General features: G+C 42.9%; 1 long non-coding RNA gene across 1 annotated transcript in view; it reads right to left on the bottom strand.

Annotated features, from left to right (window-relative positions):
* LOC142817660 (uncharacterized) overlaps positions 1-24634 on the bottom strand; it is a 502639-nt gene that overhangs the window by 426685 nt on the left and 51320 nt on the right. The window contains exon 2 of the long non-coding RNA XR_012895285.1: positions 6864-6944. This is a non-coding gene — a long non-coding RNA (uncharacterized LOC142817660). The remainder of the gene's footprint in view (positions 1-6863; positions 6945-24634) is intronic.

Here is a 24634-nt window from a genome sequence, read left to right as displayed (position 1 = left end):
GCATATTTTTCCTCAGGCGAACACAATACACAACAATTGGACTGCGTATCAAGTAGCGGCAAGAATGAAATGATTCTCACTGGTTATTTCAACTTGCATTGCGTGTCATGGGATTTTATAACAGACTATGCTGGTACTCTTCTGTGGGACTGGATTACACATAAAAATTTTACCTGCCTAAACATGAAGCACCCTACGTTTGTTCGTGGTTGAGCACGATCAGTGTTAGGTCTGACGTTCGGTAGTGAAAGTGTTCCATTGAATTCCTGGAGAACAGTCAATTTCGCCTCAAACGGTGATCACCTTTCGGTATACTTTGAAATAGTGTGCCCCATTAAATCGTTTGAAAGAAAATCTAAAACACCAGTGAATTATAAAACGTTTAAATACTGTTTTCGCGCTAACATTAAGGTAGCATCCGTTGATAGAAATGTGAACCTCGGTAAGAACGTTCTTTTTATTTCAGAATTATCAAAAAACACCTCGTAATTTAGGATTACGTCAGCATCAACCAAGAGTGTTCCACCCAGCCAATGGTGGAACGCTGAGTATACGCAGGACTGCAGAAGGATAAAAGCGGCATGGAAACATCTTATACGAAATCAGAGCCCGCGAAATTAAAAGGATTTTTAATTCATTGCGGCAACATTTATACGTACAGTATCATGCGCGAAAGAGGAATATGATAAGAATCACTGTGACTACTTATCTAAGTAAAAGAATAATCGAGCGCTGTTCAATGTCCCACGTTGTACAAAGAAAGTTTTAATGCCAGGAAATGTGGACTCAGTGGTTTACAACTCGCAAGAATTATAGGAAGCACTAAATCAATTAGCTCAAGGGTTAAAAAATAGATTCACAACGCGCCTTCCACCATCGGCTTATACACCAGCCATTTTTGAGTACACAGCAGTATCGATTTCCAAATTAGATCAGGCTGTGTAAAGGTTGCCAAACTCAGCACCAGGGACTGATGGAATTACAAACTCAATGCTAAAAATAATATATCAGGAATTCTTCCTTTTGAGTAAAATAAACTACTCCCTAAAGACGGCATGGATACCTGATGAAGGAAGATTGCTAAAATCATACCACTGCTTAAAAAACAGGGAGCTGGATATAATATTGACAATTTAAGACCAATAGCATTAACATCAAATGTAATGAAACTTATCGAAAGGGTCCTTCATGGTCATATAATAACATTCGTAAATGACCAACAGCTGTTGAGCCCCAGTCAAATTGGCTTTAGATCTAAACATTCAATCTGTAATGTGCACGTAGACCTCAAAAGTCGGGTTCACGTTGCCCAGCATAAAAAACAGTACTCTGCGTTAGTTACCTAAGACATCAGTAAAGCATACGATAGTGTCGAACATTTTGTGTCAACAAATTTTTTACGATGTCATGGACTCCCTTCTTATATCGTAGCATGGGTGACAGAATTTTTAAAAGAAAGGGAGTTTTACTGCGTTAAAGATGGCTTTTCTTCCTGCAAGCATAAGCAGACGTGAGGCGTGCACCAAAGATCAGTACTTTCGCCAGCATTGTTCAACATCTTGATGTGTACTATTCTTATTCGATCAGAGGTGCAGACTTATGTTTATGCGGACGACATTGCTTTTTTCGCTATGGCTGCTGACATACATCGCTATTACTAAACTTCACAGTCATACTTGAGTGAACTTGATAAGTGGTTAGATTGACTGCAGTTAAGTCTTAATACCAAAAAGTGTGCTATTCTGGTTTTTCTGGTTAACGATCCGGTGATAATATCTCTGACTTACAAGCTGCAGGATATCCCGCAAGTGGAATGATTAAAATACTTCGGAGTCATATATAACTCACGACTAAACTGGCTAGCTCATATCGAATATATCACAACAAAAGGAGCATGCAGCCGAAGATCGGGTGTTAGAAGAAAAGCACTTTTGATGGTCAACAAAATGTACGAATGACCGGTATTGGAATTTGGCTGTGTTCCTTTTTCCGGTGCGTCAGCATACCAGCTTCGGCAACTAGTCCTATTACAGCGAGAGGCTTTACGGCTGTGCTTAGGCCTACCGAAATTTGTGGCGAATGCAGTATTATACCTGTAAGCGAGAACACCACCCCTGTTAAGCCCATTCAACCTACTTACGGTGCAGACTATCTTGCGGTTGTATGCAATACTGTCTAATCATACTCAAATAATTTTAATCTCCGATCCCGATATATTTTTCTCCGAGCACTAGCCTAAATTCCACAAGCCATAAATTGTATTTATACAAACGTTACTCGATTCCCCGAATATACAAACTCATGATGTGCGACCGTGGAACCTAAATTCACAAACATTGTCAACCACGATGTTTTTCCGAACCACACGAAATTATTACCTTATGGAATTTTAAATGGACTATTACAAGATCATCTGAATAATCTGCCAACGAATGTGGTTATTGCAACAGATGCATCGTAAACTGAGGAAAAAGCAGGCATAGGAATATTCTGCCGTCAACTTGACTGGTCTTTTCCTTTACGGCTGCCGGACTTTATTCGAGTTTTTATAGCTGGATTTGTGCCCATAATATTAGCTCTCCAAAAGTTACCCAGTTTTAATTACAGTATAGTAGCAATCATCACTGACTCATTATCTGTGTGTTCTTCTTTATCTGGATCTGGTGAAACGCCTCTCCTAAAGCTTTGAATACTAGTTCCCGCGCACCTACAATGTTTCCACTTAATTTAGGTACCAAGACAGAAGGGTTTGTTTTTAAACGAAAGCGCAGATTTTTTAGCAAAGGCGGCGCTTTTGATGCTGACAACATACATTACAATTGCACGATTCCGCACCCTAACTTTCAAAAAATGCTTATCAGACCCTGTCTTCACAGATTCTCCAGAATATAAGCATCTGTTATTTCTCTAGAACAGTGAGTTATTGCGCTCGAGAATAATGGAAGTGGCCATAACCAAACTTCGCTGCCGGGTTACCTTCCTCAATTTTCACCTGTATAGAGCAAGTCAAGCGTTGTCTCCTATGTGTCTCTTTTGTAAGGAGGAGAAAACAATCAGTCATTAATTTCTATCCTGTCGCCGGTATACGTCATTGAGAAGAAGATTCATAGCACCACCTCTTCTAAACTTGGGTCTGGAAATATCCGAATCAGTTATTTATCATTTGGCGCCTCTATTCTGGGCTACAGTCACAGGGTTGTTTACTACGCCATAGTAGAATTTCGCAGTCGGACTAAAAGAATATCGAGCTAAATTATTCATCCTTTTAAACAATAAAATATTATTATTCAGTAATTCTTTGTTGTGTTACCTATCCCTGGCATATACAGATAGTAATGCGAAGAAACACACACACACAAAAATTCACCTAACACTCGGCCCATCCCCTGCTTCGAGTAAGAGCCACGAGGAGGAGGAGGAGGAGGAGGAGGAGGAGGAGAAGAAGAAGAAGAAGAAGAAGAAGAAGAAGAAGAAGAAGAAGAAGAAGAAGAAGAAGAAGAAGAAGAAGAAGAAGAAGAAGAAAAAGAAGAAGAAGAAGAAGAAGAAGAAGAAGAAAAAGAAGAAGAAAAAGAAAAAGAAAAAGAAAAAGAAAAAGAAAAAGAAAAAGAAAAAGAAGAAGAAGAAGAAAAAGAAAAAGAAAAAGAAGAAGAAAAAGAAAAAGAAAAAGAAGAAGAAGAAGAAAAAGAAAAAGAAGAAGAAGAAGAAAAAGAAAAAGAAGAAGAAGAAGAAGAAGAAGAAGAAGAAGAAGAAGAAGAAGAAGAAGAAGAAGAAGAAGAAGAAGAAGAAGAAGAAGAAGAAGAAGAAGAAGAAGAAGAAGAAGAAGAAGAAGAAGAAGAAGAAGAAGAAGAAGAAGAAGAAGAAGAAGACGGGACCTGATTGTGAGAGTGAAGACACTGATGTCTGCTCACTGGAAGGTGAGGGGCCATCAGTGATGTACAAGTGCCAGTTCGGATCCAGGTCCTCCAGCGTCCACGATGGCCATGATCAGAAAGCGGATGGAACCCGACTGCGACAGCAAGGACACTGATGTCTATTCACTGACAGGTGAAGGGCCATCAACGATGTACATGGACTAGTTCGGATATCTACCAGGTCTCCAAGCATCCACGACTGCCACGATCAGGAAGCGGACGGGACCCGACTGCGATAGTGAGGACACTGATGTCAACTTACTGACAGGTGAGGGGCCATCTGATGATGACTTCGAAGTTGTAACGAGCCGTAAGAAAAAGAGACGTAACGCCAGGGCCTCTTCATTCCTGAACACATTGAAATAACGAGCTCCACGAAGGCCAAATGCGAACACCATCATTTTCGTTCCTACTGAGTCCAACGCGAACATGAAGCGCCTCAACAGGCAATCTGTTTCGGCGCAGCTCGAGCTACTGGTGCTAGATGAAGTCATCGATATCAGAGTGAACCAGCGTAAGGATGTCATGGCGATTGATGTTTCGCATGCTGCTGCACTGAACGTTCCATGCAACGTCACAGAGGTGGTGGTATCAACGTCTGCTCATACATACTAATGAGCTCGAACATCGTCACCGGTGTGATCTACAACGTTGACGCTGCCATTCCCAAGTCGAACTTAAGTGGCCTGGTCAAGCCAGCTAATAAAGCAAATGTCATTCTCAAGGTTGTTCGTTTTGGTACCTCACGTTGCGTCAAAATAGATTTCAGAGGCAACTATCTACCTTCGCACGTAAAGGTGGGCCACTTCCGACACTCAGTAAGACCGTTTGTGCCGAAGCCGCTGAAATGTCTCAAATGCATGAAGCTCGGTAACGTGGGCAGCGTATGCAAAGGCAAGCGAGTATGTTCTCGCTGTGCTGAAATTAATTCCGCAGCCACTTGTAAAGCCAGTGTTCTCAAGTGTTGAAATTGCAATGGACAACACGAAGCTTCTTCAAAATATTGCCCAAAAATAAAAAAGAGATAGTATTGAGGCAAATTGTGAGAGACCATACATCGCACTGTGAGGCAACCGTAACCGTGAGAAAGCGGCGTCATCGGCGCCGAAGTTTGTCAGAAAAGTCCAGCGCATTTGCATCCGCCGTAACCACTCGACGCCCTTCTTCACCATCTCCTTCTCCACCCAGATTATACTCGGCTGGTATGAAGCAGAACGCCGTGAAAAGCGTGGTATCTGCGGACTCCACTTAGCCTACATTGCCAAAGCCGCAGTCACATGGATCAGTGATAGTCGATACCAACAAGGCCGCCATGAACACAACTGACACAGTTCGGCTTTCGTAGCCGAAGTCGCCACGTCATGCTGATTCACAGCGCACCTCGGCATTTTCAGAAGACAAACTTATTCTAACAGTTTTTCAATCGTTGTTTGACGCATTTCAAGTGTTCGTCGGCAGGCTGCAATCACCACACACTGAGGCCGTACAACAGGTACTGGATGTTCTACGTCTAGTGCTTGCAAGCCTTCAGTAGGCATAATGAACCGACGACCTACGGTGGAACGTGACACGCCTTCAGTCATGCGTCAGCTACGATAGAACGCAGCACTGTAGTTTAAGCTCACCTGTTTTTTTTTATGTTTTCTCCTTTCTATTTCTCTCCTTTCATCCCTCAATCTCCTTCCCCCGTTGTAGGATAGCAAACCAGACGCCCGACTAATTGACCTTCCTACCTTTCCTTCTACTACCTCCTCCTCCTCCTGCATTGACTTCTCTTGTGCCAGGCTGGTTCAGGTCTTTCGCGGTGATCATAAATGTAAGATGTGGTTTATTTTGTGCGAAGGAGCAGCATGGATTACCTAGTCAGACGAGATATCTGTGCATAGCGCATTTTCCTGCATTTCTGCAGAAATTAATGAATGCCGCGTAACGACCACTGTGGTCATCGCGTGATGTGCACAGCGCGCTTTGCAGCATAATGGCTATGTAGGCCAAGTCGACAAGTCTTTATTTGTAGAGAGTTGAAGGACGCAATAGACCAGGAAGTATTTTATTGGCTCATTTTCGAAGTCGTGAAGCTTCCGCGAGTATAAGCTGAGACACTAATTTAACAATTACAAGAGGAGAAAAAACGCATTGTTCCCGGCAGCACTTGGGTTCAACTCGAGTATACCACCCGTATACACAGCAGCTGCTAAAATCTAGGCCGAGGTTTTGGTACCATGTGGCCCTTTCACGGGTTTTCAACTGTATTTGCGAAAGTCATTTTACGCACGCACCTCGTTTTTCCAGACGCCAAGATGCACCCTCCTGGGTCGATATTCCTGTTTATTACAGTGTAACCGACCGCAAATGTTCTCCGTTTATACTTGCTTTCTTTCTTTTGTTTTTACGCATCCCTTTCTTCATTATATTGTCGTAGTAATGCTGTTTCTTCTCAATGAATCACTTGAGAACTTGCTCACGTTTGCACTCGATCGGATGATCTTTAGATACATAGAGAGGTCTTGCCACTTCGCTCAGGCTGCATTCCAACATAAAGCCTTCTGTACTGCTAAAGGATTGCTAATTATTTTTGCAATCACCCCAGAACCTAGATGATTCCAGACGCTTTTGAAAAGAGATGGTTGATGACTACTTCCTCTAATGCCAGTGCCTGTGCTGAGAGGGAACTACTCATTTCCTCGTCATTCTTTATCGACTCCTTTTTTTTCTTCCTGTCCTTTCCTTCGAGAGAAGTTGTATAATTGAACTCTAGCAATGTTTAATCTACTTGCTTTTTTTTTTCTTAAGGCTTCTCTCTTACATCATGTGGAAACATTCGATGCACTTAGAAACAAATAAACAAGACGGCAACAGACCACCATACGCGTCAATCAAAGCCCGTTTCCAGCACGCAAAAGGTCACTCTGCTGATCCAACTGATAGGTGGGCAACGGTGGTCCTTCTTACCTCAATACTCCCTTGATATGCGACCTTTTCAGGTGAAGCCTTTGTTCACCCACGCAGAACTCCAAGGATAGTACGAGAAATCTGGAAACAAAAAAGAGTCAGGCGAAAATGAATATACACTAAACCGAGCGTTTATTCGCAGCGGCAGACACAGCGGCGAGAACGGGCCCTCAGTGTGAAGAGGCTAAAAGAAAGGGCCCATCCCAAATCCCTAGATAACTGCGTCCTCGAAACGCTGGCCAAGCCTCCTTACGGCGTAATAAAGTGTATAGAGCAACCGCTTTGCCGCCAATAAATGCAATTCTTGCTGCGCCACTTACTACTGGCGTAGCCGTGAGGGGGAGATCTCACACACCATGTGACAAAAACATTTCATTTCGCATGTGTATATATACATGCAGGCATACAAACGCACACGCGAGCAATAATAAATTATGGTTAAATCCTCGCTCCTCCCCCCCAAAAAATTTAGGCTGTTACTGTTGTTCACGCACTATGTGCAGTGACTTTAAGCCTGTAGCCTCGCCTTCATCTTCAAAGTTAGAAGCAAGCTAGGAGACGCCTGAATATCAAAAGAAAAAAAAAAACCTTATTCATGTTATTTGTGTTTTCCTTATAGGCAAGCTACTATGTGCGGCTTGCACAGTTTAATACATTCAAAGAGAACCATCTGAACAGCACTGCCATATGTGCCGTAAATTTTATTGAGCAAACAGCGCATAAAGCTGCGGCTCACTTTATTAAATCAAACCAAATAAACAGTGTTCACAATAACGACCGCACAAACGAACAACTAAAAGAGCGAAAAAAGGCAGGGCACAAAGGCAGATGTTGATATTGTCAATATATGGCAGAAAACCAGAAGAATATAAATAACTTATACATAAGATTCGGTAATGCCATTCTGATACTGTGCTCAACGCCTGTTCATTCTACTGCGGAATTCGTTTGGTTCTACCCTTTGACAACAGCACTCAGTTTCAGTCTCGCAAGAATGACTTGGTTTACACAAAGGACTCATCACTCAGCCTTCCATTTCTGAAGTGATCGTTGCACAACTAAGCCGTTCAGTTAGGCTTAAGACTTCCGTTTCTCCACATTATTGAAGCACAAGTCTCACACAAGTTGTTTGATAAAAGTGACGTCCTGAACGAAAACAAAGAAACATATCACCTCATTTATATCACTTACTACCCATTCTTTCCTTGATATCCTTATTCAAGTTGTTCGACACAATATTAATGAGAGCATACAAGGGTTTCATGCATTGGGATATTATTAGCACTTGTAAATGTGAAGAAAGAAAAGGCGATGAAAAGATAACTTGCCGCTGCCAGGATCCAAGTCTGCGTCCTTCGAAAAACTCGTCCGATGCTCTACCACTTAGGCTATACAGTGGCAGTCATAGCCCCGTCAAAATTATGAGGAATGTATGTGCATTTAGACTTGGAAGTGGTATGTCCATAGCAGTGATGGTGAGTGTGCGACATTCTCTGTCTGCCCATTGGGGTCCTGTGGTTTCATTGTTAGCCGGCAGCTCATGGGTCGGCATAGGTAGGCTTCTTTTATTATACGTTTATAAGTACAGTTTCCATGACGCGCACATGCATAAGTCACCATGAAAACTCAAGTGAAACTTTCTGAGAAAGTTGTGCTAAGATATTATAGCAACACTTAGGCAGTAAAACGAAGATGAGCGTAAAGAATCATGGCTCCGGAAGGAATCAGCGCAACGCAGGCAGCCTCTTGATAGCACCGGTTGCGGCCAGCGCTGATGCAATGTTGCTCTCACCCGGCGACGACAGCGACGCACTGTGGCCCTGTGGCCGTATCACTAGCGGGTAGTGGCCGGCCAACCGGATGACCCTAAAGTGCGAAGACGTGACGGCCAGGCGGCCAAAGTAAAGGCCGCGACCCGTCTGCCTTCATTTCCGGCCACGCGTCTCAGACTAAAGAGCGGAAGCTGGCGCCCACGAATACGCACAACACCGGCTCAACCTAGCTTAGCGGCAAGTGCCACCGCTGGAGGGGCAATAAGGCGCATTTCACCGTTTGGCATAGAGGGGTATATTTAAGGCGCCAGAGTCTTTTGGACCCTCTTGAAAGCCGTAGGCGGAGGTATGCGAGGATCTCTTGCGAAGCAGCTCATTCCGCTGAATTAAGGGCCGGACCACACGCTTGAAGTGCATGCGTCGCCATCTCCTCGCTTATGCCAGCAAACGCGTTAACACGTGGTTAGACGGTTAGGTTGCTAAAAGTTTCTGGTAAGACTGGTCCCGCACGTTTAAATATATGTGCTTGCATGCTCTCTTAAGTAGCGTGTACCACTTCTCCTTTTCAGCTTCGAATTACCTACAATAGAAGATGAATGGGACAAAGGTCTCAAATATAGCGCAAACGAAGCCAGCACTCAAAACCAGATCACATAAACAATACGAAGTGAAGATAAAATATCCAAATTATACTCGAGTTGGATTCGCGCATGTGTGTCACAAAGAGGTCACATAATAACCACACAAGAAACCATTTAAACATTGCAGTCCAACCGAATAAAAACATTATTATTAAGCGTTGTTTGGTTTTTTTGTTTGAAAACTAAAATATGATTTTGAGAGACGCCATAGTTGAGGACTCCAGTAAGTTTGACCACCTGGGGTCCTTTAACGTTCAACGTAAATTTAAACACATGGTTCTCAAGTATTTTCACCTCCTTCGAAAATGTGGTCGCCACGGCCGGGATCGAATCCAGCGACGTCCAAGCAGTTGCTATGTGACAGTTGCGAATGCTGTTGCGAAGGCCTCAGATGGCTTAACCAGTGTTGCTTTTTTGTACTCTGAGTACTTCAATATCAAAACGCTAATGCGATCACAGAATGCAGAAGAACAAACAATTTAGGAGACCGCATTGGTGATTAAGTGGCTACAGAGTGCTTGGCTGCTGAGCAGGAGATCGTGAATTCGATTTCCTTTTCGATGGAGGTGGCAATGTAGGCTCGTGTGCTCAGATTTGGGTGCACGTTAAAGAATCCCAGGTGGTACGAAATTTACGGAGCCCTCCACTACGGCGTCTCTCATAATAATATGGCGGTTTTGGGGCGATGAACCCCGTGCACATATCTATCAAATCATCAGCGAATTTGATTCCAGCCGCGGTGGTCGCATTTCGATGGAGGCGTGCACTGTGAGATGCAGTGTGGCGCGGAACGGCGTTCAGAGGAACGACGTTCCAGGAATTGGTTACTTTTTGTGAGGAACGCCAGCGTTCCATTCGGGATCGGTGCCACTGTAACGGTACCTCGTTACATTTACGGGGGAACGGCTGAGGGAACAACATCTGTAAACGTTCCACGACATTGAACAGGTGAACTCAAGTGGCACATTATGCAGAGCATGATAAATGGGCGACCTCATGAGGCGCGAAAAATGCACCGATCACCTGCAGCGTTACTTCGGTGCATAGTAGTCCTCAATTCAAGACACCCGCCGGGGGCGCAGGGAAGTGCGCAACGTCGAGACCGACTACGTCAAGGCAGAAAATTTTTTTATTAGTTTTTACAGCACGGCTGTAATGCTGGAGATTTGCCGTGTGTCGTATATGCAGAAAGTTGCCACGATTTCGAACCGGTACACGCTCTCTCTGTCCTGTTTCACTTCGCTCCTAGAACACGTGCGCCGATTTCATCGGCGTGGGATGCAATGACTCTGCTGAGCGAGAAAACTAGGACAGGGAGAGAGAGAGAGAGAGAGAGAGAGAGAAGGAGATAAAAAAGATATTCTAAGCACAAAAATTTTTTCGGCGAGATAAGATTCGAACCGGCGTACCTACGACCCGACAGTGAGCATCGTCACCACTCAGCAATAGCGTATATTTCTTTTGCATGACATTTGTTCAATATAACAAAGGTACTTGGAAGCAATTCAGTACAGACAGAGAACTACAATGATCATTCTGCCCGTATCATGGCACATTTACAAACACAAAGCTCTTAAGAATTCACACTCAACTGAAGAATGAATAAATCATTAAGCGACCTTTTCCAATAATACCCTACAACGGTGGTAAATCTACACACCTTGTCAAATGCAAGACACCATTCTGGCTGACTTTTCATTTCCTCGTATACATTTCCTTGCTGAGTGACGATCCTAAGAAAGTGGGATGTTGAGGAAATTACTGCCTATGAGTTCTTCTGGAGCATGCGCTTTCGCTAGAAGCGCATAGGAACGCCAGCGTTCTGTAAAGTATAGTATAGAATTGTACAACAAGGGGTGGGCAAGGAAGTGAGGAGCGAAAGGAGAGAGAACGAGAATAGAGAGACAAAAACAAAGAGATCAGAAGGATAAAAAGAAGGAGAGAAAGTAAAAAGATGGAAGGCCAGGGAACACGTATGGAGGTAGATTGATAAATAAAGGTAAAGGAAGTAGACAAAGAAAAAATAAAGAGAAAGAAAAGAAGGAAAAAGAGAAAGATACAGAAAAAGAACTGTACGGAAACATGTTTGCTGATGATTATGTAGCAAAAGCGGTTACTGCAAATCATTTTGCACGTCATTGAAATATTTAATGAGCCCTCATTAGACGCCTAAAAAGTGTTACTTTTTATGCAAATTGATAAGACAGATGCTTGTGCTAGTTAATGCAAAAAGATTAATTATATTAATAGATGTGAGGAGACGCCTATTCGAAAGACTATCTTAGGCGTAGTATCCTGACTACCCATTTGAAGACTGACCTAGAAAAGGCCACATGCGTTAAACTTGTAATAGACGAGCAAGAAAGTCGAAATTAGACATGCCTGTAGTACGGCCGGTGGTCTGTATAAAATTAGTTTAAAGGATTTATTCATCTTTTCTATATCGACATACAATCTGACGTTAGTGACGTCAAATTCATATAGCATGTGTAGCTATATGTTTGTTTTAAAATGTTAATTTTAGCCTCAGTATTATGCAACATATTTTTATTTAACCGTAAAATGTATTATTAATGTAACGACATGGTTCAATTTTGTAAATGCAACTGCAACGAGTTCCTTTCGAACTACAAGAGCTCGTAAGGGGAACTCGTTCCGAAATTTGCAAAAAACGAAGAACGAGCTTTCGTTTGTTTAAGAAGAACGTGTACAAAACTGGTGGGATGTCAATGGGAGTAAAAAGAGATGGTCGAAATTTCCGGAGTCCTCCATTGTGACATGTTTGATAATCACATCGTGGTTTTGGGACGTAAAACTTGAGATAATATTGATTCAGGAAAAAAAATGACTTCAATGCGAGCATACATATGGCATATGCTTATGCATGAACACGTCTGTATCAGACAACACACACCGCGTGTTTCACGCAACTGGAGCCACATGTTCTACGCTGTTTCATCATCATCATCATCATCATCATCATCATCATCATCATTATCATCATCAGCCTGACTACGTACACTGCAGGACAAAGGCATCTCCCATGTTCCGCCAGTCAACTTGGTTCAACGCTGGGTACTGCACATTTAAACCCGACGCCGTATTGTGCGTTGCTGTCCTGAGTTATTAGAACCATATCTTCAACTTCGTGTGGTGAGCACCAGCCATGGTAAGTCAGTGGATACAGTGTTTCACGTAGATTGATGTACAGGTTGCCGAGTGGCCAAATTTTTTTGCAGGCTCACCTACAACGGCGTATTGTTTGTGTATTGCATTCGGCAAGGTGTGTTGATGTACCACCGCTGTAGTGTATATTATTTAAAAGGCCATTTAATGATTGATTCACGTCATATCGTGGTTTTGGCACGCGAAGCCGTAGGGCTTTATTTTTAGTTAAGAAATAACAGTTTCAATTGTGCAAAATTTTAAGTATTTGTTTAAATTACCGCAGTCGTATTTCAATGTCGTGCACAAGGCTAGTCGTATCGCAAGCTCACAAAACTACACGGCAACCTGTCAGCCAAATTACGATCCATAAATTTTTTCATGTCATTCCAACTTGAAACAGACCGCCAGATAATGTGCAGCGAACGTGGTTACAGAGACACGCAACTCCTTCTTCTCGTTTTTAGCTTGCATTTTGATAAGCTAAAAGTTACACAACTCGAATATGGTTTTCGCTCGAATGACGACGGAGAAACGTATGAATGATCTCTTGTACTGAAGTTATATTTAGTCACGTCTGACCTGGTGAATATTCAGGAAGATTTAACCACCATTCTTTTTGAACCGTAACGCCTTTATTCCCAAACCAATTTTTATTAGAAAGTTATAGTTTATTATTAACTTTTATAATTTCAAATCTGCACCTATTTAATGATATCTTCTGTTGCCACCTTGTGTTCACCGGACGTACTATATTTAGCACGTCACCTTGTGTATTTTTATGTTTAGGCTTTGAACTCTTCAAATTATGAGTTCGCATATGGAGCAAGTTTATACCTGAATCAGCTATTCATAAACAAGTTCCATGTATTCTATATCTGCATTTATCATTTTACTGATATTCATGTCTTCAATATTGATTCGCACGTGTGTATTTCCTCCACTTCTACCATACAATGTGTCGGGATGCAGGCCGTATCCCGGCCTAAATGACAATCAATCGCTTTCCAGACGTTTCTGCTAATCTGTTTATATTTTCCCGGACCCAGAATGACATTTTTTTCTGGCATATGTGCATGTGTGTTCGTGTGTTCGTGCTTGCTTGATGCTTCAAATGTCTGTTTTTCGATCTCTTCTTATCTGTCTTATACAAGTCTTTTTCTCTTTGCTCTTTCCTAAGCAAACCGGATATTAGTCTTTCGATTAACTTGTCTGCCCTTCAGCAATCTTTTTATCTCTCTCTCTCTCTCTATCGTGTACGCGGCAACACAGCCAGAGCACTTCTGTTGAACATTTTTTTTTTTATATTGAGGTAAAACAAACAAATCCTCGGCCCGCACCACAAACATATAACAGACGATGCCAATTGGAAAAGAAAAATGAACAGGGCTGAGTCTATTCAGATTTTGAGAGACTACCGTTAAACAATCAATCAAAGAGGGATACTTGCATCTTCCGGCTGCCAAATTCGGCTGTCCTGAGCTGCGCTATATCAAAAAACCGTCACATAAAACAGCGCGGCGCAGCTCAGCACCGCTTAGAATACCGCCCACGCCATGAAGCCCCTTTCCGATGACGTCTCGGCGTCGCGACGGCTGCTCTATGCAGGAACTGACGCAAGCACCTCCCACGGTATGGCTCCGCAGTACGCCAGTATCCTCTAGCAGCTGAATTAATGATGCGTTGCAGAAGCAGCTGGTGGTACCCGTCATCGAGCTCTGCATGCCTATACGTAGTGGCAGAAAAGTTATTGCAAGAATATGCACTCACTAACTTAATAGCTCGTTGCAACCTTTTTAGTTTTTGTGTTTATTGCGGTCGATAATTCAGGCTGACGGTGCAGTTATTGGGCTTTCCAAGTTAAAAGGTAAAGGGTACTACTTCATGTTACCCATTCGTCCAATATACTGCGCACTGGGGATCCTCAAGTTTTCTTTGGCACTGTTCCTATCATTATGTTGAATAAACAACGGGGTTCTACACTCAGGCACATATATTCAGGTTACTAAGGTACCCTGATCAATCTGCCCGCTCAAAGCTTCATAATAATATCTGGACTTGTACACCTTAAAACCTCTATTTCATTATCAGAGACACCATAGTGGAGCGCTGCGGAAATTTTGACAATCTGTGAATATTTGGCGTGCACTGCTGTCAGCAGTATACGGGCCTCTACCAAATTACCCACGTCGAAATGCGACCACTGCGGCCGGAATCGAACCCATGACCTTTGACTCAGCAGCAAAACATCGTAACCACAACAGTTCCAACGAGGCGGACGCCCGTTCAAATACATATAAAGCGTGTGATAGTCAAGCTATTTTGTTTGATTAATACACTTAATAAATCAAGCTTTGACTTTATGCAAGCGTGTCTGGACGGTTAGGCAACGGGTTAAAAGCCGATGGCTACTACAACACCACTCAATCCTACATATATCAAGATTGTCTAATTATGGTTTGATATATCGTATAATTTGATGTGAAACTACCTAAGAAGTGATCTCATTTTTGATGCAAATTTTGGTAAGATCTTATTCAGAAGTCAGCACTGGTTCTCGTCATTTCTTGCTGCGTATCCGTCCTGTTTTTTCTAACCGCTTGCTGCCGTGGATACATACCAACTGGCACAATTATCTGCACTTTCGATGCGCAAGTTGACTTCGCAGCACTCCTTCACGATAATGCAACATATCGAGCTTAGCGCAATAAGCTGGTATGGTTCTTTTTTAACACGAAAGTGTTTTGCCGATGTCCGCCAAGACTTCGCTCGCGTAGTTCTGTCCCGGATACGACGTTCTAAAATATAGGCCACACTAACAGATAACGAAGGAAACTCGAAGAAAAATTCTTGGAAGGGTAGCGCTATAGTGAACACGGGCTAAAGGACGATACACAGAAATATAGATGGCAGCAATTTATTTATTTATTTATTTATTTATTTATTTATTTATCTGTTTGTTTACACATACTGCAACGCTAATTCCACTATGTCAGGAGTGAGTATACAAAGATACACAAAAATATAACTAAAAACAATGAGAATAATGCAAACAAGTAACATAATAACGTCGTGTGAACATTAAGGCAAAAATATCAGAACAGAAAAAAACGCACAAATACCATTTGCAAACAGAGCAGCGTACTTCAAGTATATGTGTTGAGGATTTCGGCTACAAAACTCTGCGATGGGCATGAATGAACAGAACCAGGTAATGAATTCTAGTCTTCAATGAAACGGTATGAAAACTTGACATGAGCATATTAGTTCGAGCGTAATGAGGCCTCAAATGTAGGTTCGGATAGCTTCTCGTCGGCGGTGAAACTATAAAAAGTTCTATCGCCGGGAATTGAACCCGATGACCACGTCACTCCTTAGCACACGGCGCTAAACGACTCGGTCACAAGCTGTGCCTTGTTCAGCATACTAACGGTGAGCTATTTATGTACAGCATTTACTGCTCGGTGTACGAGGAACTCAGAAGCATTTAAACGTGTTCTAGTAAACAACACTGCAAGATTTAACGTGGGCGCCCCAACGTCAAACGGCGTTCTAGCACCAAGCCCGAAAAGACATTGTACAAGCTTGCATACATCAATGCATAATAAACACTCAACTGTCTCTGTGAGGACATATTTCCCTTTCGTGTCCCACTAATTCCTATGATAAAGGGATCAGTCATGTCTTTTCATTCCTTTAAACACGATAGTCTCTGTTGGAGTGCTTCAACGCAGAAATTTTGATTTGTCTGTCTGTCTGTCTGTCTGTCTGTCTGTCTGTCTGTATGTATGTATGTATGTATGTATGTATGTATGTATGTATGTATGTATGTATGTATGTATGTATGTATGTATGTATGTATGTATGTATGTATGTATGTATGTATGTATGTATGTATGTATGTATGTATGCATGCATGCATGCATGTATTCAGCCACCATGGCCAAACTTTAACCGATTCCTCAACGCCCAGTCATCTTTACCAGGTGGCTGCAATCACACTTGTAAACATTCTCAATAAAAAAGCTAATATTACGCATATCTGACGAAGAACATCAATACGTAATTATTAAGGGGTGGGAGGTGGGGTGTTTCTTTATGCTAGAAAATTCACAAATACGAAATTACAAAGCCCCAGTGTTCTTACGCTGCGCTGACAAGGCTGTGCTATGCACGAAAAAACGGGTGTTTCTTACGCTTCGATAAGACGTGCCTCGATGATTTGGGCAGAAGATATTTCGATGGCGTTTGCAGGGAAGCACGCAGGTACAGGGCCAATCCCCCCCCCCCCCCCCTCATTTGTAGTTGGGGGTGTGGGTGATATACAAGGGTGCGTTGTAGGCGAGGAAATATAGTACACAGTGAACTCTTTTCTGGGTGAATTTTATGGTACCCAAGAAACTTGTTCGCATAACACGGAAGTTCACTAAACAAAATATAGCATACGGAAGAGCACTGGGCACAGCAAATATCGAATCGAAGAATGTGAAATGCGTTCTATTTAAAAAAAAAGAAATTTGCTTTCATTTGAACTGGTGCCCCTTAAGCGCACCAAGTGAGTAAGCTGTTCGGATAGTCGACGTTTCTGTACACTGCCTCTGGCGCAGCTTGTTGCTGTGACGCGAAGTCTCGAAACATTCTATCATATTCTACCACCTCTGTTAGATGCAGGTTTTAAACCTTCCTCAACCATCACAATTTTTTCGTCGCACACTTCCTTCAGTTGCAGAAGAACAATGGAAACACTTTCCGAATTTGATAGCTCTGCGCAAGTACTGAACCACAAGTACTGAACCACAATGCCGCTTTGTTTCAGTGGCGCTACGTGAACACGCGTTATTGCCCCGCCGCCAATGAATGAGGGATTCGGCAGCGGCACGCATCGGCTACACCAGTGCGGCAGAGTGCAAAACTTCGTTAAATTGATTTCATGAATGAGCCCGGGTCTACACATCAAGTTCATAACTCCGAAATATTCGCTATTTAGAAATTCGAATAACTGAAAAGTGTTTTTGCGTATAATGTGTAGAAAAACCACTAGGCATATTCTAAAATTTAGTTATGAAATATTAGTTAAACCAACGTATTTTTAAAGTTTCGCTATAGTGAAATATTCGTTAAACTGGTGTTAGCCCAAGTGAGAGTTCACTGTATATGTGAACAGTGGCTCAAAATCTCCATACACATCTGTGCATGCTCGTCGGGCGCCGGAAGCCTTTAGTATGCCTTGGCCCCACTGCTGGCGCTGTTCTACAAAGCTACACTAAGCGTGCATATTGGAATGCCATATTCGCAGTGACTGCGTCACACTCCTGTCTTTTTTGCACTTGAATGGGTTGATTATCGCCAGCCTAGCGGATAACAGCTACGTTCTTCCCTTTTGCGGCCGCCTTTGCGTTAACAAATGGAGTTTAGAAGAAAACGTCGACCCCACACGAAGGCCACGACGACGAGGAATCATGGGAGAAAGGCCACGATGTAAAGCGATAGATTCTACAGTCGCTCGGCGGAGCGCCCTTTTCATTGCACCACTCGCTCTCCCAAAGGCATGCGGGAAAGCTTCCTTCCATATGAAAAAGTCAAAGCTTCTTGTGAGGGAAAGCCAACTTCTTGGGGCATTTCACACTGCATAACCAATTTTCGGTGTTCCGGCTATTTCGTGTTCAATGTAGCCGTAAATTTTCGTATGCGTTGACGTTGAAGCATTAGCATTTTCCACAATAGTTTGATATAAAGGCTTATTTGATGTGCCCCAGCTCGACCATGCCAGGTTTGACTGTGCTACCATCACCGAGAACATATTGAAGCATGTAGATGTAAACGTTGCAGCTCCCTCAAAGAAAAGAAATAGAGCTAGACTACGTCCCCACCTTCTCATAGATTGACAAGCTCCCACAGAACTTTAAAAGCATTGTAAAAAGAGCGCATTTCAACTATGTGTCCATCATTCCCAATGAAGGTTTAAAGCTCTGAAGGAAAGTTGAAAGGCCCCTGACAACCTCTGAAGATACGAAGGAGAAGCCCATTATTCTCTCCGGCCTTTTCTCACTTTTTCGATACAATGTGTGCGGTCCATAGACAAGATGTACTTATTGTTATTTATCACTTACCCAGCTATGTCATGCAGTCGCATGCCCTTTCTACCTTGTCCCGCATGGCTATAGGGCGCGATAAACAGTTTTCACTTTGTTTTCTGCGTTTGCGACTGCGCATTCGTCGAAAGCATCGGGTACTCGAAAATTGTGATGGCCTGAACGCTTAGATCTGACATTCCAAGGGTTTTCTGAAGACATAAGTGACGATGAGGAAACAGCGCTTGTAGGAAGGGCAGAGAAGGCGAGAAAGGAACTACTGCCTCGCGTTCGAACTCGGTGTGGCATAGGGACTCTTCAAGGTGGCCCATGTCAAGAATGCTTTGTGTGCAAGCGAGCACCACGCGCAGTTCCGTGATTGCTAGAATGTGTCCCAATTAGTGGTGGGCTGCAAAGTGGGCGCAGAACTTTAGGCTGTTCCTCAGTTACATTTATAAAACGCCCATTATGGTCCACTGGTAATGGCGTTGCGCTGTTAACAATGACGCCAACGATTCTTTCTGTTTCCGGTCCCAGCCACACCCGTGGAGGCAAAATGCAAGCATGCTCGTGAACCACGATTCATTTAAACGCTACTCAACCTCACATTGTTCAAACCAGTCTTCAGCACTCCACTGCACAGAATCCATCCTAGTCCATTGTACAGCTTCTGCAAGTTGACGATTTACTTCTGCTTTGCCCAACCACGGATGATCAATATTATTACTGAGCCATTCACTTTACAGAATCCCTTCGCATTCCATTCTACAAATTATGCATGATGAAACTCACATTTTAATTTCCAAACACCTCAGTTGATTTCTTCTTTAGTTCCAGCCCTTTTCTACTTGATTTCTGCGTAGGAATGACCTACACATGCAGCTATATCTCGACTTCGTGCAAGAATAGTTATTTTATTTACTGCTTGCGCACCACAAGCGTGCAAACCCCCTGATGTATTCGTATCTGCAGCAAATAATCAATGTTGATCCAAATGTTTTTGTTGTTGTTTTTTCACTGCACACGCGCTACCATTGAACACATAGTCAACGCAACAGTGCGAACTGTTCACATTGAGAAACGGAGCAACAGGATGTTGTCCTCAGGTTTTGCCCACCTCTAATGCTCTTTGAGTGAACGCGAGTACATGTAAGAATTAAATAAATCTTCGCTACACATTGCTTCTTCCTCAACAAAGTGATAACCTGACTTGATGGTTGCCAAGTGGGCAGTTGCTGGCAGACCTTTCCTATTTCCTGTTCATTAGCCTCTTCCTCCCTATGGGTCTCATTAAAAAAAAGAAGGCAAACGTGATCAAAGGCTCCCCACGTGCGGCTTTCCTTGAGACGTCGATGCGGGACGACTACACGTGGCGACAACTCCCATCAAAGAGACGCCGCCGCTCGGAAAGACGCGGGTTGCTGTCGCGGAATCTTCGCCTGGGCTCTTCACCGGAAAACGGTTCCAGGCAAAACTAAAACAATGAATAAAACAAGTTTGCCAGTGCAAGCAGACTGCAAGTTTTCGATAGAGCATGTAAAAAAGTCAAAGCTAAACGCTGGCTTTTTAAAGGAACGCGACATTGTCATCCTTTCCAAAGTCTTGTTTGTTTCCGCTCACCAAGCACTACACAAAGGTATCTTATAGCACACCGCAATTCCCACTGTGACAGCAGTATCCTCAACAAGATTGAAGTCTGTAAAATGACAAAAAAAAAGTACTCCGACAGCCAGTTTGCGAAAGGTGCCTTTGCGGCTTCCACTGCAATCTATAAATACGCGGTTACCAATGCAGACGATTGGACGGTAGCGCCTTTCATCTATGAGCGTCATTTCTCAAACAAAATTGTTTCGTTTTGTCCGCGTTCTTTGTTTCTGTCTTAAGGCGACATTCTATTCAGAGCTTCCAACGCTCTATACCTTATGAATATTCGATATGCATCACGCGTCAGACACGCAACGCACGACAACCGTCGCGGCAGCAACACACCTCGTACTGCATTCGTAAGGCGTGCTTTTCACATTCGTCATCGTCCGAAACAGTCTTCGCATGTCCTTCGTTTGTGTTCGTCGTCGTTGTCTGGCCGCCTTCATTTACAATTATCGTACAATGGCATTGGCTGAATCTTCTTGATACAAATAACTTTACGTACGAGATTTTCTTGTACTACGTTGGCTCCTTCCTTTTGTAGTTGCTGTGTTCTCTGACGTCCGTTCCTGCCGGGGAAGTCTATTACTACGTCCAGCGTTCAAGCACAGCCATGCACACGAGGGAAGCAAGGTGGTTCTTTCCCCCCTCAAATAACCTCAGGGTGGTGATTTTATCTATCTATCTATCTATCTATCTATCTATCTATCTATCTATCTATCTATCTATCTATCTATGTATGTATCTATCTATCTATCTATCGACCTACGTGAGGGTAGGGGTTGGTGAGGGCGGTTGGGATAATGTATGCGGAGATAGCCTGGCCTACATTGCCGGGAACTGTTCCGGCTGGGCATATACTGAATTGCAAAGGTCTGTCACCACGTGTTTAACAGCCGAGTTTCTCGCAACAAGGACGCCGAAATTCGTTGCTCGCTCCTCCTCGTTGCCGGGGGCTCTTCAGGAAGGATGACATCTTCGATTGTTCGGGGCATATGGCAACCAGTTTGCACGCCGTGTAACATCGCTAATTTTTTTCTGTATATAATAATGATTAATCATTTCATTGACGTGCCCTGAAACAACCAAAAGGTCTCTGTGCAGGCGCATGCAAAATAAGACAATAAAAATAAACATAAATTACTCTGGATCTTGTTCTAACATTGCCAGATTATTATCATTGCCCTCATTTCACTGCCGACGACGCGCTGACCTCTTATATTTTTACTAACTGGTTAAAGGTATGATATCCTGCCCTTTGCTTCTGAGATGAGCGAATTTTCGGATTCAGTGTGAGTTAACCAGAGAGAATTGATCATTTCATGTACCTGCCAACGTCTTTCAACACTCTACCATTCACAAAATACCAAGTCTATATAATGTTAACTTTTCATCACCTTGACGTTTTTAGAAAGGTACAGATTATTCCCTTTTGCGTTTTTCAGGAAGTATTCCACATAGTTGTATATATATTTCCCTACATTTTTCACTGCCACTCTTTGTTTCTCGTCTTGTCTTTCACTCTTCCCACTTTGAGCTTATTTTCTTTTGAGTTTTTACCGACTATATCTAAAGGTAATAAGATTTTTTTTCTTCCTCTGGTTGCTCTTCCGAAGTTTGTGCGTTATCTCAGACGTCTCCGGTCTCCGTTGTGAAATAAAATGTGCGCGTTTTGTATGTCGCTTTAGTAGGAACCGTGCAGTGAAAAATGGATGAAAGCGTTAACGCATGTAAGCGCTAAATACGGCATTTGAAGAAAACTACCTATTCAAATTATTTAATGTGTAATTGTTTCCCATGTCATACAGCAATAGTACGAAGAGCTTAATTCAAATTCCCTCAAAATATGGTGTTGTCGTTGTTGTTGTCGTTGTCGTCGTTGTTGTTGTTGTTGTTGAAGGGGGGTGCAAGGATGACTACGATGGTGATATAATGTGCACGTCTACGTGGTCGCACCTTTCACCTTTCTTCGGAATGAACCAGCTAGCCCAACGGCGTGTTCTATTGTGATATAATGTGATCAGTACTTCGTGGACGCCTGTAGTAAGCGGTAAAACAGCAATACTTTATAGACAGAACTTTAGAATTTTAAATTGGACGTTTCGCAAATCAGTCTACAAATTGCTCATTGCATGTCGGCCCACTTTTGTTGCTTTAAAATGTTAAATATCCTGACCAGGGATCTTCTTCATCTAATTGCTTTATTTGCCCGTCACAGTGGTGCAGCGGTTAGGGCACTCGGATATTGAGTCGAAGGTCATGGGTTCGATCCCGGCTACGGCGGTGGCATTTCGATGGAGGTGAATTGGTGAAAGCCCGTGTACTGTGCGACGCCAGTGCACAAGAAAGAACACTTGATCGTCGAAATTCGCGGAGCCCTCCGCTATAGAGTCCCCCAATTATATTGTAGTTTCGGGATGGTAAACACCGCATTTTATAATAATAATAAAATAATAATAATAATAATAATAATAATAATAATAATAATAATAATAATAATAATAATAATAATAATAAGTTAAATATTTAAACGCGCCTAATTAAGCAATTCAAGTAAGCTTAAATATTGTGTGACTTGCCCTATGCGAGAATCAGCAACATGCATTTGGTAGTGTCGTCATAGAGTGCGTTAATGTAGCTTTCAGCTCTGAATAGAGATAGCTTGGGCACCGTGTACTTACACCTGTTCGTGCTTTCGCACTTCTGCTTTACGGGCTAACTTGTACATTTTATATTTACGCTCAAATCTATGCTTAAGTTATACGCCCAAATACGTCGCTGTCTTTCGATGCTGGTTACAGTTTCTCAAACATCTCACGTCTTGCCGAACAATCGGACCCGAAGGGAGAAATCACTTTTGTCGTATAGAACAAAAGCGCGACCCTCGAAAAGCTGTGCGGCGCGCGCTGCTTCGCTCACAAACCTCGCGAGCATGTCGAGCGAAGAAATCCGTCGAGAAAGCAATTTATCCGGACGCCACGGCGAAATGGGCGCGCTCTGCGCAGCGTCGTCGTCGTCGTCTATTTGCACACGCGAAGGCGACATTGGTGCGCCGCTTGCGGCAAGCGCGCTGACAAATTGGCCGTCCGCACGCCGAAGCTGCGCTGCTGCAGTGGCGCAATTTCCTTCCCCAGTGGGCTAAACTCTCCATTACCGCCGCACGAGAAAACGCGGCAATCGTCCCGCCTTTCTTCTTCTCTTGCGGCGTGTTGCCTCCTTTGGCAGCATCTTGTTCATCGTGTACGTCATTTAGTCGGGCGGTGGCGTATCTCGCGCGTCGCAGATGTCTGGCCGATACCATTTTCCGAATCCGCGCCGGTCGCACGAGCTCTGAGCCCCCTTAGCAACAAAAGCTGTAGACGCGAATTGGGGAGCCATGGGCCGGCGCTCCAGTAAAATACACTACTCGAAGGCGGCTAGCATTGTCACGATTCCGCCCGAGGCCCCGGATTGGGAGTATTTCGACCATCGGTCACTTCACCCACGGCTTCCTCTCTGGCTGGTTACAGGTGCTGCCAATATGATGGCGTCAAACCGACGCAAGGGTAGACAAATGTATTTCTAAATTTGAAGTAGTGTCTCATAAGACCAACTAACCACACAGTTTGTTTTCATATGGGGCATAAAATTTTAACATATAAAGTGACTAGCACAAACAGCATAATGAAAACAGAGTGCAACGCTCTCTGTGAGACAGGTCATCTATCTATCTATCTATCTATCTGTCTGTCTATCTATCTATCTATCTATCTGTCTGTCTATCTATCTATCTATCTATCTATCTATCTATCTATCTATCTATGTATACATCTATCCATACATCTATCTATACATCTATCTATACATCTATCTATCTATCTATCTATCCAAGCACACACACATCTATCTATCTATCCAAGCACACACACATGTGTGTGTGATTGCATGTAATTTTTATTTGTCATAATATTCATTCACCTGTGGCCGTCTATTCATCCGTTTGTTCTGGCGTTTAGATAGTGCACTTGCATCGGTGTGTATGTTCTAAATGCAAATAATGTATATAGTCTTACTCAGTACCGAAAAGAAAATATAAAACAAGCAAGATATATTGTCTAATCACTTTATTTGCTTTTGAGTTTCATTAATCGCCTCCTTAAACTAAGCACAACTATGATGTGTTGGTGCTTCCTCAATTGCCCCACTTTATTAGAATTCTCATCCTTGCAGGTGTTAAAATATGTATATTAATTACGCCAATTGTATAATATTATGCTGTAGAGCACAATACAAGAGATAGAGAGAGGAGAGGAATGAAAAAAAATGCTATGAGTTTAATTAGAGACTTGTACACTTCGCCCATCTACACTTGGCAAAAGCTAATTGGGTCACAATAGGTTAAAAAAAATTACAGCATGTCCACGGAGTGTATGATGATCAGCGGGGCAAAGCTTCGGAGGGTTCTATCGGTATACCGTAAATCGTACATCCGCTGG

This window comes from Rhipicephalus microplus, chromosome 5, assembly GCF_043290135.1.
Source record: "Rhipicephalus microplus isolate Deutch F79 chromosome 5, USDA_Rmic, whole genome shotgun sequence".
Taxonomy (NCBI): domain Eukaryota; kingdom Metazoa; phylum Arthropoda; class Arachnida; order Ixodida; family Ixodidae; genus Rhipicephalus; species Rhipicephalus microplus.
The sequence above is the reverse complement of the archived record's forward strand: the minus strand, read 5'-3'. Positions and strand labels throughout refer to the sequence as shown.